Source organism: Aedes aegypti, chromosome 2 (genome assembly GCF_002204515.2).
Source record: "Aedes aegypti strain LVP_AGWG chromosome 2, AaegL5.0 Primary Assembly, whole genome shotgun sequence".
In the NCBI taxonomy this organism is placed as follows: domain Eukaryota; kingdom Metazoa; phylum Arthropoda; class Insecta; order Diptera; family Culicidae; genus Aedes; species Aedes aegypti.
Window position 1 is genome coordinate 216,610,743 of NC_035108.1, and position 16,174 is coordinate 216,626,916.

The 16,174-nt window shown below is 36.2% G+C and overlaps 1 protein-coding gene across 5 annotated transcripts in view; it reads left to right on the plus strand.

The window, feature by feature from the left end:
• LOC5578262 (Down syndrome cell adhesion molecule-like protein Dscam2) overlaps positions 1–16,174 on the plus strand; it is a 573,793-nt gene that overhangs the window by 68,766 nt on the left and 488,853 nt on the right. The window contains exon 1 of one of the 5 annotated variants that reach the window (XM_021843983.1): positions 1,114–1,214. The exons of the other annotated variants lie outside the window; for them this stretch is intronic. The gene's annotated coding sequence lies outside the window, so the exon portion shown is untranslated. Of the gene's footprint in view, positions 1–1,113; positions 1,215–16,174 lie in introns of those variants that run through there. 5 annotated transcript variants of the gene reach the window in all.

Here is a 16,174-nt window from a genome sequence, read left to right on the forward strand (position 1 = left end):
TGATTGTCTTGAGCATCAACTATAAAAGAATCATCGGAGTTTGATATTAATTGAGATTGTTCCTCGGAGAAAAGGGAACGAAATTTCACCATAACGGATCTTTTGAAGTGTAAAGTGCAGACCCAAGCACACAAGACACAAGAGCTTCGGTGCTTGCTATTCAACTGACAACCATCTAAATTAAATTCTTCAACCGAAGTGAGGTGTGAAGTTAGTTTGCTGTCCCTGTGTCACTGGTTATGACGGGAAGTGCGATGGTATTTTGTGCGGATGTGGAAAATATTTAAATGGAAAGCCAACGTGAAGGTATCTCTGATCCGGTACAGAAGGAGCAAAAGTGACAAGTGAAGTGTGATGGATTAGGTGTTTGCTCGGATTATAGGTGTGAAATAGCTCATGCAGAGGAATAAAAAAGAGCGCATAGGATAGTGAGTAATTGAATAACACAGCGTAACAAAAATGACATTTTTGCGTGTCTCAAGGATCAAACTATGTGTCTCTTGTAGAATTGGGGTTGCTGAATCTGATTCCGTTCTCAGAAATTTCCCAGCACGTCACAATTTTTAGCTACAGGTCGCCGAATTTGTATAAAACATTGGTTTTAATGATGTTTACCTAAAATTTGAAGTATATTTTATCAAACTTTTCTGTGATCTTATCCACCAAGCATGCAAAAGAGGACTTAAACTTTCGTTTTGGATATATTTTGGTTGAAATTTCACGATTAAATTTAGATTAAATCGATCTAATTTAACATGCTGGCAGTCTCCATACAAAATTCTTCGTTTCTCTTATATGGCAAAATACAATACTTTTCTAAACCATCAAAAAATAACTTTTTCGCATCAAAAATATTATAAATTTTGAAGATAAGTATTGTTATACACATAAAGTTTGAATTATTTGGCAAACTAAGCAAATGAATTCCCTTACAAGCTGGTAAACTTGCATGCAAGTTGGCTGAAATAGTCAATTTTTTCATTTTCAACAACCAATATCTTAAAAACTAGACGTGCTATGATATTTCTGTAAACGGCTATGGATTCAGCAACCCTTAATTAAGTGAATAGAGGTATTTTGATGCTGGAGACAAAAACGTGTTCCGCAGTGTAATTTAACGTTTACAATATCGTGGATAGTGGATGAATATAATAGTGAAAGCATGAACAATATAAGTGCGGAATGGTTTGTAGGAGTTATCATATTAAAATAAGGTAATTTAATCTCTATGATTCATACAGGTAGAGTTGTTCGAGATAGAACGTTCAGAATCTGTTAACTGTCTATTGAACATTAATTACTACAATTAAAACTAATTTTCACTCCAAGTACAATACCTGAAATATAAAAATGGAGATAGTAATAATCTTTCGCGATCGTAAAGAAGCAAAATTTTGATTTGGCAAGTTTCTTTTTGATTCTAAATAGTTATAAGATAAGGGTATGTACCTGGTGTAGGGTTTAGGCCGAGGACCTGGGATCGAATCCCGAAAATTGAGATTTCTTACACGCCATATATTTAGATTTCCATAAAAAATCTGTAAAACTGTTTTATTTAATTAATGGACAGCCTTTTTGTTATAAGTCGATATTCCAATTAATTCCTTGCTACCACTTTCACCTCCTTGCTAGGGTTTTCGTCCCCCGAATTTACGTATGCACGTTTTCGCCCCCTTAGGCTCGCCCACTTTGGAAACATTGAAAGCGATTAAATGCTCCATTTTCTACTGCAGGTTTGAACCGTAGTTAAATATTTATTTTCGTAGTTTATATAACTTCAAGAAATTTCTATACCGGATTGAAAACACATGCGATAACTACAAAAATGCGATATTCTGCTTCTGTCTTCCATTCTCGCAAACTTTAAAAAGCACCTCTTATTGTATTAATGCCTATACTATGGCCCTATGTTCTACATGGTTTTCGAAAACATCAAACCATTAACTTTTGTTATCTTCTAATTCTTGAATCTGTATTAACCTTCATCCAGCCCACATACTTTTCACGTGCATAAACACACTAAAATGTGAATAACTTTTTTGTTTCTCAATGGATTTTGTTGAAATTTTGAGAACTTCCAGAAAAACTTTCCTAGTTTATGGTCCAAAAAACTTGGAAATATGCTTCATGTGGTTCCAAAGTTATTCCGGATTGTTTTGGGGTACCAAAATTGGCCACAACGTCCAATTAACGGATATCTCAAGATCGTGATAAGCAAGAAGGTTGGCGGCTTCGACGAAGTTGGTCAGCAGACTAAGGGCTATCCGGCAGTAACTAATTGGGAATTTCTCCGCTAGGTGGCGCTAGCAACAATTTTTCTTAAATCTTCTATATAACGAGATGTTGATTATCTAATTCAAAATAATCCCCTAGGTGGGGCAAATAACCAATTTTCTCGAACCTTTTCTATCTCGAGATACTGATAAGCTAGGAGGAAGGTCTTCTTCTTCTTGGCATTACCCAGGTAACAATTTGAAGCTGTTCAAACGCTTTTATAACTAAGTTAAATCAGCCTTTGTTTGAACATATAGCCTGCTCACATTTTTATTCAGCTTTTAAACATCTAATTCTGGCGATATTATTCAGCCTTAAGCTGAACTGATGCAATATTCTTCTTTCTGGCGTTACGTCCCAACTGGGACAAAGCTTGCTTCTCAGATTAGTGTTCTCATGAGCACTTCCACAGTTATTAACTGAGAGCTTTCTTTGCCGATTGACCATTTGTGCATGTGTATATCGTAAGGCAGGTACGTAGATACTCTATGCCCTGGGAATCGAGAAAATTTCCTTTACGAAAAGTTTCTCGACCAGCGGGATTCAAACCCACGACCCTCAGCATGGTCATGCTGAATAGCTGCGCGTTTACCTCTACGGCTATCTGGGCCCCACTGATGCAATATGGAAGGCTGATTCAAGGTCTAGCATCCCGAGCAGAAGAAAATAACTACTGAATACCAAACTGAGGTATTCCATACCAGATAATTTCCAATACTTACAACCTGAATGAGGTATGAATGAGCCCTGCATAAGAGGTAAAATACATTATTTGAGGTATTCTATTCTGAGTATTCAACAGAGAATTGAACTCAGATTCACTGATTTATAGCGACTTACCTTGACAACTACTCCACATGAGACTGTGTGAAAATCATTCAGAACAAGAGAATAACTTGCTGACAAGAGCTGTGTTGAAGGTTGCATTGAGGCTGGAGAAGCGATTACTGCGCTATGCGAAAACATTTCAATTAGCTGTCAAAAGTGTGTTGTGAGTTTTGGGTTAAAATAGAATCCTCGATAATTTTCAATCTGTTTAATTGTTGTCAACTCTTTGTATGATGGTTATAGAAAAAACAGTTATTTCTACCGCTTCGTTCAGGTAATGAAAAATATCTCCGTGATCGAATGTAGTATTTCATCTTATTGTTACCCAAGCTAATCGATGCCGAATTCAGAAGTTTTTTTTTTATTTTTTGAGAAAAGAAATGCCTGTGTGCGTTTAAAGTATGTCCGCTTCGTGATGGGACGATTTGTTGTTTAACGAGTTTAATGAAACAGTTTTTAAATAAGCAGGACGTACCTACATAAACGACCCAAACTTTGGATGGTGTATTTTTGTTCCCTTACGATATGACAATTTTTCGACAGTAGATGTTGATTTGATTAAAGCTTTAAATAACCTTTAATCAATGTTATTAAAACTTGCTGAACAAAAGTAAGAACTGTAGATGGCAAAAAATTTGTTCAACTTGATATTCAGCTTTGAGTGTACTGCAGAATAAGATTGTTTAATAAGCTTTTCTTCAAATTATTGTTCAGCTGTCTCGGTGTTCAGCCTTGTACACCATTGTTCGGCCAATGTTCAGACATAACTCTTGCTGTTCAGCTTTCATTGTTACTTGGGTAACGTCCTCACTGGAACAGAGCCTGCTTCTCAACTTAGTGTTCTTATGAGCACATCCACAGTTATTAACTGAGAGCTTTCATTGCCAAAGTTACCATTTTCGCATTCGTATATCGTGTGACAGGCACGATGATACTCTATGCCCAGGGAAGTCAATGAAATTTCCACTACGAAAAGATCCTGCATCGACCGGGAATCAAACCCAGACACCTTCAACATGGCTTTGCTTTGTAGCCGCGGACCATTTGGCAGTGAAACATCCGGTTGAAAATTCATCCGCTAGGTGTTGCTAGCAATGAATTTTTAATCTGCTATATATTGAGATCTTGAAGTAATAGAAGGCCGGCGGTAAAATATGTTAATGGGAATTCATCTTGTAGGTGGCACTAGTAACAATATTTCTACAGTTTTCTATATATTGACCAAATTTATATGTTCGGCTATGTTTTTCAATTTTGACACGGTTCGATTTTGGCAACACGGAAATACATATACAAATAAATGGATCATGGGACAGTCAACAAGCCTGTTAATTTCAATATTTCTGTGGGTCGTTGTGAGGCTTACCATGTTCAAAATAGGTAAATTTAATTTATGGTCATTATCACGGTGATAGAAGTTTCAATAAAACTACCGTTCTATTTTGGCACGGTTCGACTTGGGCACCATGAAGATTTTTGGCAAGTCGCCAAAATCGAACAGGCACTTAAAATATGGCGGTGGAAAATCTGATTGAGAATTCATCAGATGGAAAGTTGTTGTCTACAGTATATATTTCTGGACTGCGATGCTAGGATTTTTGCAATCTCATAATCCTGATATTTTTTTATATTTTTAAAATAGACTACCGGCTACGCAATTACCTACAGTGGAGCAAAACAATTTAAATCATTTTATTTTTTATGAAGAAAGATATTTCACTACAAATTCTTCGAATATCAGAACTTTTGTTTAAGGAAAAACGTTTGTGAGGATTTATGTTTTTCTTCATTATGTACAACCGGTACTAAAATACTATTTTTGATATATTTTTCAATATCATGTAATAGTTATAAGACGAATTTTCCCATACGAAATTATTCCACATAACTTTTCGATTTATGTGCATATAAAGAAGCACTACGCGTTGAGTATCGAGTCTTTCGGTACAGGAATCCATTTGCATTTTGATTATTCATGGAGATAACCTTTCACACAGTACCAGCAAATAATGTAGTCGAACATCGAAAATTTTCTATAACTCACAACTCAAAGAAATTTTCAACAAGTGTTGTTATTAGTGACATTATCTGCTATTACTATGGCATTTGCCATTTATTACATTTAGTTTGGAATGTTATGAGAAGAATTATTGTCGTCTAAAAAAAAAATGATCAAAAGACCGGCATTCTAGCGTACGAGCATCTTGGGATGAAATTCTTCTTAAAAATTTACGACAGCGCCACTAAACGAACAGAACTCAAACCAACTTGATTCCTATTAGGAAGATTTCAGCTATCCAAAATTATCTGTCGAAAAATTAACTTCCTTGCTTATCATGTTGTTGAATTAGATAAGTTTTCTGAAAATATCACAGAGTGAAGAACTAGCCATATGTGTTAAAATTCACGTTAATAAAGCAATTTTGGTTTAACAAAAAAAAAAATATCACTAGTGACATCTGCGGAACAAAATTGAGATCAATTTTATCTCTATTAGGCATATATTGTGGTTCTGGACTATTTGGAAAAAAACACAACATTTTTAGCGATTCAGGATCACCAAATTCTGAATATTGGAAAAATATGTTACTTACACTATATAGCGAATGAATATTTGTTCAGTTCTCTACCTCAGATGATCTATTGAACAGCCAGTGTTGGTACAATGACACTTATATCTCAATCATGAGGTTCTCTCACAAAAGTGAAATGGTTTGAGATCTGCTTCGAAATATTCACTAATGATATTTGAATGAAAAATCCCTTGGTCACGCTCATGCCGTCAAAAAAGATTCAATCATAAAACACATGTGTCCGTGAAAATATAATTTTAATGTTTACATTAGAAAAGTTCGTTATAATTCTAGCAGAAAAACAAAGAATAAGGCCGTTATGTGCGGACGGACCTGGTGTAGTGGTTAGAAAATACGCCTCTCACTCCGAGGATCGCACCCATCCCCGAGATAGTCGCTAAAAATTTCAGTGATGACTTCCTTCTGAAGGCAAGTAAAGCCATTGGTCCCGACATAAACTAGCCCATGTCTAAAAATCTCGTTAATAAAGATAGAAAAAATAACTTTGCCGAAGACACTGACCTTCAGGCTCATCAGAATCTTCAGATGTAGAAGATTGAACAAAATTTGTTACTAGCGCCACCTAGCGGATAAATTCTCAACTAGTTTTGCTATTGCCGGATAGCCCTTAGTCTGCTGAAGAGTTCAACCGAAGACATAAGCTCTCTAGCTCATCCGGATCTTAAGATATAGAAGATTAAAGATAGCCTTTGATTTACTGAACAACTTTGCCGAAGACACCAACCTTAAAGCTCAGCTGGGTCTTGAGATATCAGTTGAATGGATATTGTGGTTAATTTTGGTACCCCAAGACATTCCGGAATATGAATCTGAATAATTTGTGGCTTTAGAATATATTGCAAGAATTTCCAGCCTAAAGAACATGTTTGAATTGCATTAATTTTTTCGAACACTATTTGTCTTTTTGAAAATTAGACTTCAAGAAATATCTGAGAGTTGTTGAATTTTAAAATGGAAACTTCAAGACTTGAAGTAATTTGAATTCAAAAACAGATAATAGTAATATTTTCTGAATATTATTATATTTACTATAGTTTTAGATTGGATAGAATTGTTAAATGTTTATGATCTAAAAATTCAGAAAAAAAAATCAATCATGTTTGGAATTGAAAAAAATGTTATTCAATCTCAACCAGCAAATAAAAAATCGAAATTAAATGTAAAAAAGACAGCGTGTATTTAAATTTATTAGTAAGTCATAGTTTAGTGGTAACCATTGGCGCCATCTTTGGGGAGGGTAGAAAAGATCATACAATTAATCATTTGATATTAATATGAATTAGGTCCCAGATGGGAGAGTGGCCCTGTTCCCGCGGATACGATCCGGTAGGGAATAATTAATACGAAGAAAGATACGTTCGAATTCACGGTTTATTTCAGACTGATTTGGTATATCACATGATGTTGTATTCATAGTCCTCTACCCTATTGTACTTGCATAGAATATTCTCGATGTGCATTGTTGTATACAATAATGTGTTGTGTCTAAACTGTTATACATTTGACGGACTGAATATTCTGGAACTGTCAGACAATAGAGAGAATGAAAATGTAAATAAACAATCGTTGGATTGTGTTCGGTCTGGAAAGATCGAAAGGTAAGTTGGTTGCTTATGATGAAATTATAATGGTTTACTGATGTTTTCTGTTTTGTTTCAGGTATGCTCGATTGTTATGGTATGCTTACAGGTAAGTAGTTTCAGTGTTGCCAGAATGGCAGAATTTATGGAGTGTTTGTGGCCTCAACATGAGGCATGTTCGTCCACCGGTGTGGTGCGGCATGATGCACCCCGGTGGCTTGTTGTTGGCCACATTTCGCATAAACACGTTGCGCGTAAGGATGTTTCGTATAATCGTCTATTAAGCGAAAAGCCCACGCTGAAAATTATGCGAAACGTTCTAATGCGAAATGTTTCATCCCGGAACTCGTGGTTCATCTTTTGCCGAGATTGGCTTCGAATTTAAATTATGTTCATGATGTGTTGATCCAGAAGAGTCCGATTTTGTGTAAGTTTATTTAAGAGAGTCTTTTTGGTTGGATCACACCGTATTTTACGTGTCAAGTTTTTTTTAGTTGACCAATATTATCGGTGCTGCATTTGAAATATTACTATGCAGATTATTGTTTTTGAAACTTAATTTAGAAGGATACTTTAAAGAGTTCTTTCACAATTTTCTTTTAAGACTCCCATCCACCTCTTTTTAATGCAAACATTCATAAGTGTTTGTGTGAGTTGTAAAGAGTGCCTACAATGAAATTGCCACACTCAAAATTGATTCGCAAAATTCGAGTTTTCATCCAATTGTCATCAAATTTTCAGGGGTTGAAAAATAACTATTAAACTTATTTTATTATATTATTTTACAATTTTACTCGTATTTTATTTACAGTCCATACGCAAATGCCCGCACCTTGGCCTTAATCCCGACCATAAGATTCTGCACAACCTGTGAATCAACCGTTTTTCGCATGTAAACCCATACTTTCTTCAGTTCAGACAGTCGTCACTACCTTAGGTCGTTTAAAAAGGTGCTGCTTCATAATCGCCCAGTACTTCATGATGGAGCGGAGCTCAGGAGTGTTGGGAGGGTTGAACATTTTCGGGACGAAATTGACCTTATTGCCCGCATACCACTCCAGCACGTCTTTGGAGTAGTGGCATGCGGCCAAAAGATTGTTGGGACGTTGTGGGCCTTCAGGAGAGGAAGCAGCCACTTCTGGAGGCACTTTCCATGTACACCTGTCCGTTCATTGTGTCCTGGGTCACGATAGGTGCACTCCGCTTCCCGCACGTGCAGATGGCTTGCCAAACCAGGAACATCTTCGCAAATTTGGACATCTTCTGAGTGCGGACATGCTCCGGAACGCTGAACTTATCCTTGGCCGTGAAAAACAGGTTGCCGGGAATCTTTTTGAAGTCGGCCTTTACATATGTTTCGTCGTCCATGATGCAGCATTCAACTTTCGTCAGCATGTTGAGGTACAACTACCTGGCACGGGTTTTGGCGGACTTGTTCTGCTTCTCGTCACGATTAGGGGCCTTTTGTACCTTGAACGTTCGAAGCCCAGCCTTAGTTTTGGCTTTCTGGACAAAACTTCGGCTTAGGTGCAGGTTCTTAGCCACATCCCGAACGGAGGCGTTCGGATTTCGGTTGAAGGCCCCAACTACGCGGTTGTGATTTTTGGTGTTGTACGGAATACTTTTTCCTTCACTTCTGGGCTTCCGATCGGTAGTCAATCGTTCCTCGAACCGCTTAATCACTCGCGACACCGTGGAATTCACGATTCTCAACGTTTTAGCGATGGAACGATGCGAGAGATCCTTGTTCTCGTGATGAATGCGCAAGATTTTATCACGCATGATCTGTTCTTTTGACTCTATTTCCGCGAGTTTTGATCACAGGACTTTAAAACTTGCAAGATGTAAATAATGCACTATGAACTAAATCCACCCAAATTTTCATTAAATTCTACTCAACGGTTAAAAAGTTAGAGCAATTTCATTGTGGACACCCTTTAACATCATTTGTGAATGGGCCCAAAACTGTTTGATAATATAAAACCACTCCCATTTCTTTTTAAGATCCAACTGCTAGTAATGGAAGCTTTTGCCCTAATAATTTTTCGATTGTGCTTTTTCTTCCACCATTTGCATAGAATACTGCTGTGTAATGAAATTACTGTAAACGACGTTATCGGTTTTCCTAATTGCTTTCTCAGTTTGCATGTGCTGATTTTATGTAAGCATTGTAACTAAAACATCACGTAGCTACGTGCTGGCGGCAACATTCACGATCCGTAACCTTTTGCAGCTGTAAGCTCATTTGCTTTTGATCTGGATTGCACTTTCCTGCAGACGGAGTTGCTCGGTGTAGGCTCCTATAGCTATATGAACCTGCATTGGCTCGTTCACAAGTTGCATATCTGGCTTCGAAGCGTTCAATGCTTCACTAGCACGTGGCGTTGTCTGTTCCCTGGGAGGAGAAGCACCGTTGGTTAGTCGGAAACCAAATGTTCACATTATGTCGGAACCGGATGAAAGGCCACGTAAACTATTCTGACATTTTTCCGGGGCATAAATTCTAATAATCGAAGCAAACGGATAAGTTGTGAATTTCAACGCAAAGAAAATTAAGTTTAATAGGTGCAAGATAAATGGAGATATACACGACTCCCTGTTCTCTAGATAGGGCGGGTTACCCCTAAGCCACGTGTCCATTTAATCCAATTGCAAAGTATATGTAATGTTTAGTTTTTCGGTAGTTGTCAAATTTCCTACGGCTGGTTAGCCGTAAACCACGAATCATAATTAATAAAAACAAGTTTTGTGATACTTAACAATTTTCATTCAGTGCTAGAAACGTTATTGAGAGACAACATACAAAAATGTTCATCTACGAATTGAGAAACCAATTGCGGAATATTTCACAAAGTCGCTGAATCGTGAGATTCAGTTAATCAAATTGTCATCAAAAGAGACGAAAAACAAACAACAAAGCAAGCTCGCTCACCATCGTTTATCCGAACTTTTACGGATTAGGATACAATCAAAAGCAAAATTGTCATGACAATAACAGGACGCAACATTGTTGCACCTTCTCAACTCGCGATTAATCAGTTATTTCAAACACAAAACCAAGTTTGTTTAATGGATGCTTTTCGATAATGTGCCAATGTTTATCAACACAGAGAAAGTTCTCGAAAATTGCAATGCAAAGCCTAATCACATGCGCACGTGGTGATTGATCATTGTTTAGAATATAAGTGATTCAAGTGATGATAAACTGATGTTGCGGAATAAAATTTTTGCAACAAGAATTGTTGCTGCGTGTTGAGTGACAATTGATTCACTGGTCAAGAACAAATATTTTGGTATGGTGAATGAAAATGGTGGGATATGCATAAAATCTTGTGAAATGAAAGGATAATGCCATAAAAATGGGGATTTTATGTATGTAAATATATAAAATACGAAAAGCTGTTTTCAGTGTACTCCAACAGAAACACAGTCAGAATTTTAAATACATTTCTATCGGCTTTTACCGCACTGAAAGTTCCACGCGGTTCATCGTTGCGGAATGCGAAACAAATTTGATTTCGTTACTCTTGATTCCTCAACGACGGCTGATTGGATTGCCGAGGCATTTGCTTCCAAATCAAGATTCACTCCTCAGACGCATACATACTCGAATTCAATTTTTCCGTTCCTGCGGAAACGAATCAGCTTAAATCTGTAAAGAATCCGGTCCGTTAGCCTGGAGCAGGCTCAGAAGATTAATCCTTTCGTTACTTAATTTGCCGTTGTAACTATTAGCGACAAACTCGTAACCACATCATGGGGTTTTACCTCAAAATGGCAAATACCCGACTCGCAAATTTGAGAAGCTGAGCGTTCAGGGGAAGCATGATTAAACCATGAAACATTTCCAAGTGCGAGAATCGTACAGATATAATCCACACGCAGGGTATGAGAGAAAATACCTGCATTACAATTCCTGTTTCTGTTCCTTCGAGGTGAAATTAAAATTTCACGTCTGCCAGTATGGTATTTTGCTCCTTCTCTGGCACGGAGTGGGAGGCAAATATTTTACACAGATGCTTTCAGAGCAGAGCAACCGAAGAGTGTAGGTTCTGCACATTCTGTGCGGAATTCTTTCATCTTGGGTGATAAACGATGATAATTTGCCTTATCTTCCCCTCGAACGCATTAAGGGAATGTTGAAGCTCTTTTCGCAATATGTTCCAATTGTTTAAGAGATAGCAAGGCAGGTTGATGGCTCAGAATGAGAAATTCCGTGTGTAATATTATTGCCCACCATTATTGTAGCAACAGAAATATGTATGTTGAACTTTGGTTTGAAAATCATTTATTTGTATGTATTTTAAATCTTGCACTCGTATCGTGTATCATGTGTATTGTAGCTACACGCAAACAAATTTTGTTGTATGATCTACCGAATCCATGGTAGAATTAAGAACTGCACCAACGATTTTCAACCGACTACAAAAATCTGTTAAGTTTACTATAATCTGGTGAAAATCACTGAGCAGTGCAGTAAATTTGACTATGTCCATAGTAGCATCCACTACAAAGCATTGTATTTCAATCCATGACACCCACCGTACAACACAGTGTGGTCAAAAGTATGATGCTTAACTTCTCAAATCAAGAATGATTCTAGTCAAAAATACTACAACTCTGGTTAAATCAACAGAAGAAATTTTCTTGTGTAGTGATGTTGACTATGTTTTGGTAGAGTTAACAGATTAATGTAGTCGGTTGAAAATCGTTGGTGCAGTTCTTAATTTTACCATGGATTCAGTAGTTTCTACAATAAAATTCATTTCAGTGTAGTCTTGCTGAAAAGCTATAGTTATACTACTTAAGCTTTTTAGCCTACCAACCATCAGAAATCAATTGGTTGGTAACAGTCTGAAAAGGACCGTCAAGATTGAAAACAATCATGATGTGTAAACATTTGGAATTTAGCCAGTTCCAGCGTGTTACCTTAAGAAATAAACACGATTATGCTTTCAACAGGATAACTTATTAACCTTTCTCATTGAGGCCTTCTGTTTTGATTGGGGAGTGAAACCATTGGAAGCAATTATAAGCTGGCAATAAAAATGGTATTTACAAGCGAATCATTTGTTTGGCAGAAGTGGATTTGGCGAATGAAATTAGCCGTAAAAGTTGTTGAACTTAGGAGGAAGGTGCAGTGGTGGAGGGGAAAAGTTTGAGCTGAACCAAAGTACAGAATTTTGTTTAAGCACCGGTAAAAGAGTCTGGTTCAGACATTATTATATGGAGTTTTATATGGAATGGGTAAATGCATTTGGGATTGAATAATTAAACAAAGAAAGTATAAACGTATGTGGGCCTACATAAACGTAGCGGTAAATGCGCAGCTATTCAGTTATATCATGCTGGGGGTCGTGGGTCCAAATCCTATCGGACGAAGATCTTTTCGTAAGGGGCATTGACTCGATTCCCAGGACATAAAGTATCGTCGTACCTATCACACAATATACACACGCAAGAATGGTCAATACCGTAAAACTAAACATTACATATACTTCGCAATTGGATTAAATGGACAAATTGATGTGAAATTTGCGAATCGAACTCACGACTCCCTGTTCATTTCAGGGCGCGTTACCCCTATACCACGAGAGGACTCATGGAGGCAGAAGTTGTAATTGAAATAACTTGTTTTTGATAATATGATTGCAAAACCATTCACAGCTGAAGAATATTGATGAAATACGATACAAAAAAGACGGAAAGACATCTAAGATGTTTCACAAGTATGATAAACCCACTTCAAAGTCTCATTTCCATTGCCATAAAGCCTATTCAGTTTCCCAAAAGTTTACAGAAACAGTGATTATTTCAAACCTTCGCAGGTAGTTAAATTTCTGTGCGACATTCCACGATCAATACATTTTGAGCAGATGTTGACATCATAATCCCGGTATTTCAGCGTTCATTTATACCTCCGTGAATTGTTTCTATAATATGAAAACACTAATAAATAATTAAATTAAATAAAAAACCCTCTGACAAAATATTACGTTGTTATTGCGCACGAAACACAGTTGCTGGTTTGAGAAGTTGTCAAAATTGTTATTTAATGCAAGGAATCCTCAACTAGACTTGTTTGATGTTTTAGAGATGCTGTATTCAGAAAGAATAAACACATCTTAATGATGCAAGAGTACACATGGTACCGTAAAACGACAAAAAAGTAGACTTGTAATTTCATTTTTCATCGTTCTTCCTTGACCCAATCTCACCCCCATTTTTAATTTTTAAGGCACCGTACCGAATAAAAAAATTTTTTGTGGAAAAATCAAAAGGATTCCGGAAAATACGTGAGAAGTGTATTGAAAAGACTTTCAAACTTCTACAAATATAAAAAGAGAATGAAGTGCACGCGTTATACTTTGCACAGGAGAAATGTAATGTTGTAAATTTTGTCCAGTTTCAACATACAAGTTTGTTGATATATTAAACAAAAACTACTATTTCTTTAAATGTATATTGTCATTAATCATGTGTAATAATATCAGCGTGATTAGCTGAAATATTTAATTAATCATATTTTTCCGTTTTGACCCAATCTCACCCCCCAGACCCATTGGGAGTGACAATGTCGACGGTACACAAATTATTAGTAAAAACATTTGAAAAATAACTTTACACCAATAACAAAAATGACATTTTTGCGTGTCTTAAGGATTACATTTTGTGTCTCTAGTAGAAAATAGGACTTGAACATTCATTTAAGATAAAATTGAGTTAAAATTGCACGATAAAATTCAGATCAAATCGATTTGTTCAACTTGCTTGCATTCTCCACACAAAACTCTTCGGTCCACTTACAAGACAAAATACAATACTATTCTAAGTAATCAAAAAAAAAAACTTTTAAGCATCAAAATTATTATGAATTTTGTTGAAAAGTATTGTTGAACACATAAAGTTTAAATTCTGTAGCAAATTAAGCAAATAAATTGCCATACAATTTGGCAAACTTGCATGCAAGTTGGATTATGTAGTCAAATTTTGCATTTTAAACAGTCATTATTTCAAAAACTAGACGTGCCATTATATTTTGAAAACGGCAATGGATTCAGCAACCCTTAATTAAGTAAATAGTGGTATAAATAGTCGTATTTTAACAAAACTTTTACATTGTTTTTTTTTTTTAAAGTGTGGATCAAAAGCTTTCGATTGATAGGAAAAATTATTTAATTAATTATTTTGTTCTATGGCAAATATTTTCTCTTAGTACACGGGTAGCAATCGGAATCCAAAAACAAGATTATGACTCATGATATCATGATTCTAGTGTGTGATTCTAGTTTCATAAGTGATATTATGAAAATACACCATGATTTAGACTTATGGTATCATGAGTCAGATTGCCGTAACGCAACACACGTGTTAGGTTTTTGTTGCTGATTGCTCGGAATCATGATTCAAATGCCAAAAATGCTGAGTCGCGCATCCGTTTATGATCGACAAAATAAAAAAAAGTTAAAAATAACATACATTGAAATTCGAGCCAAGAACCTTCCGATTGTAAGCCACGTACTCTACCACTCAACCGCTTCGTCATCTTGAATTAAGAGTGATCGATACGAATGTGTTGAAGCAAAGTGTGCCGCTTAGTGTTTTCGCGCTGGATGTTACGCTTATGAGGAATCATGATTATGACTCCAGGAACCATGATTTGTGATCCTGATATGATGACCTAACCAATTTACGAATTTCATGATTTGTAAATCATGGTGTGGGGATCATATTTTTATCCGTGTAGTGCTACTATAGAAACAATAAGTTTGCTATAGATGCAAGGAAGCTTAAACTTGAAGCAAACAAAATTGGTTTGTGTATCAATGGTACTTGGGGCCGATTTCTTCACCTTCGCTTAAGCCGTAAACCTCGTTTACCCATACGATTGAACCAGGTTCAAGGCCTAAGCGAGAGTGAAGAAATCAACCCTTAGATAAATAGTTTCTGAGCTTGATGTCAAAAAATATTTTGCAACGATTTATAGTAAAACGGCCATAACAAGCCACTAGTGCGATTAAAGGGGACTGTCTTCTAATGGAACACTGACCCTACACGAAATACGAATAATTTGATAAAGAAAATTCCAGCAAGCTTGCTTAGTTTCAAATTTTTTAGAATTTCCTGGGATCCTGGGATTTCCCGGGAAATGGTAATTTTATTTCCCGTTTCCTGGGAAATCAAAACCCGGGAAATTTGGAAACTCTAGTTTCTTCACTAAGTGGCGGTGATATGGATATTATTTGCTAAGTGTCCTTTTATTACTTTGTGTTACTGCAATTTGACGTGCAAATCTTTTCTAACAGGGCTTCATCAGTTAGAAAAGATGTGCACGTCAAATTGCAAACAGCAATATATGTTAACAGTGGAGCACAAGAATTTCTTAAATTAAAATAATAGTTCTCAGTTACCTCCAGTATTTTTTTTTTCAATACTGGCAAGAAACAAGTACACAAAGGCTGATTTCCATACAAAATGGTTAAGTTTGGAGACCTGCGTCTCAGCTTCCAGCAAATCGATTGATCTGAAATTCGAACTACAAATAACTTGAAATTAAATATGTGAAAAAATCATCAAATTCTTTGCAAGGATGTCTATGCTATTGATATCCACCCATTTTGACCCCAAATGCCCAAATTTTTATGCTCAGATCTTTTTGAAACAAGCAGTTTGGAATAAATATTATATTGTACAAAGTTTTGAATTTAATCTAAGTGAACAAATTTGCAGAAACATGCCCAATTCAAAATATTCACATTTCTAAATTATTTCAATTTAACAATTTTGGCATTTACCTCAAAATATTTTCACAATCTTGGAAGCTCTTGAATAGAATTTGGGTAATTTCTTATAGATGAAATTTCAAGATGTTTATGAGATGTAGTTCAAATTTCAGGT